Raw genomic sequence first — 1,535 nt, 5'->3', positions numbered from 1 at the left:
TATTAACAATATTAAACAATAGAAAATAACAGTGACGTCACTATGACGGGTGTAATATTAACAATATTAAACAATAGAAAATAACAGTGACGTCACTATGACGGGTGTAATATTAACAATATTAAACAATAGAAAATAACAGTGACGTCACTATGACGGGTGTAATATTAACAATATTAAACAATAGAAAATAACAGTGACGTCACTATGACGGGTGTAACATTGACAATATTAAACAATAGAAAATAACAGTGACGTCACTATGACGGGTGTAACATGAACAATATTAAACAATAGAAAATAACAGTGACGTCACTATGACGGGTGTAACATTGACAATATTAAACAATAGAAAATAACAGTGACGTCACTATGACGGGTGTAACATTAACAATATTAAACAATAGAAAATAACAGTGACGTCACTATGACGGGTGTAACATGAACAATATTAAACAATAGAAAATAACAGTGACGTCACTATGACGGGTGTAACATTGACAATATTAAACAATAGAAAATAACAGTGACGTCACTATGACGGGTGTAACATTAACAATATTAAACAATAGAAAATAACAGTGACGTCACTATGACGGGTGTAACATTGACAATATTAAACAATAGAAAATAACAGTGACGTCACTATGACGGGTGTAACATTAACAATATTAAACAATAGAAAATAACAGTGACGTCACTATGACGGGTGTAACATTAACAATATTAAACAATAGAAAATAACAGTGACGTCACTATGACGGGTGTAACATTAACAATATTAAACAATAGAAAATAACAGTGACGTCACTATGACGGGTGTAACATGAACAATATTAAACAATAGAAAATAACAGTGACGTCACTATGACGGGTGTAACATTAACAATAACAGTGACGTCACTATGACGGCTGTAACAGTGTTCATTCATTGTCTTTACCGTAGCATAAAAAGTGCACATGGCCTTAAAACGCCACAACATTCAGTCACCATATGTAAGTACCCAAAATAAAGACTCGAAATAAATATAAATTCAATGGGATCAGAAACATTGGAGGAAACGGGATTAAAAGCCGATGCTAACCGCCCATAGACAATACATGGGTACGGCTAGCAGCTACTATTAGCAAACAGATTCACTTACCAACTCGGCTTAATAACACTCTCTCGTCGCCCTGATGGTCGGCACCTATAAGTTTACAATTAGTTGTAAAATGTTGGACGGTTGTTTTTACGATATGCAGGCAAACGACAACTTTAAAACATACCGGCTTCAGATGTGCCCAGGCTTAGCCACCGCACCTGGCAGCCATCTTGGGACGGTGGATCTTCTAGAGCGCGATAGGCTGCAGCGGGTCACGTGATAGACCGAAGCGGGTCACGCGATAGGCTGCAGCGGGTCACGTGATAGACCGAAGCGGGTCACGCGATAGGCTGCAGCGGGTCACGTGAGCGCGTGTGTTAAACTCGTGAGATTAAAGGTGGAAACGGCGCAGGTAATATGAGGGGATGCCATGAGAGGAAATATGTCTTA

General features: G+C 38.0%; 1 long non-coding RNA gene across 1 annotated transcript in view; it reads right to left on the bottom strand.

The window, feature by feature from the left end:
• LOC133645891 (uncharacterized) overlaps positions 1 to 1,330 on the bottom strand; it is a 2,292-nt gene extending 962 nt beyond the window's left edge. Inside the window, exons 1-2 of the long non-coding RNA XR_009825215.1 lie at positions 1,270 to 1,330; positions 1,146 to 1,190 (exon numbers count right to left, since the gene is read on the bottom strand). This is a non-coding gene — a long non-coding RNA (uncharacterized LOC133645891). The remainder of the gene's footprint in view (positions 1 to 1,145; positions 1,191 to 1,269) is intronic.
• Positions 1,331 to 1,535: the final 205 nt, after the last annotated feature.

The sequence above is a fragment of the Entelurus aequoreus genome, linkage group LG03, assembly GCF_033978785.1.
Source record: "Entelurus aequoreus isolate RoL-2023_Sb linkage group LG03, RoL_Eaeq_v1.1, whole genome shotgun sequence".
Classification (NCBI taxonomy): Eukaryota; Metazoa; Chordata; class Actinopteri; order Syngnathiformes; family Syngnathidae; genus Entelurus; species Entelurus aequoreus.
The sequence above is the reverse complement of the archived record's forward strand: the minus strand, read 5'-3'. Positions and strand labels throughout refer to the sequence as shown.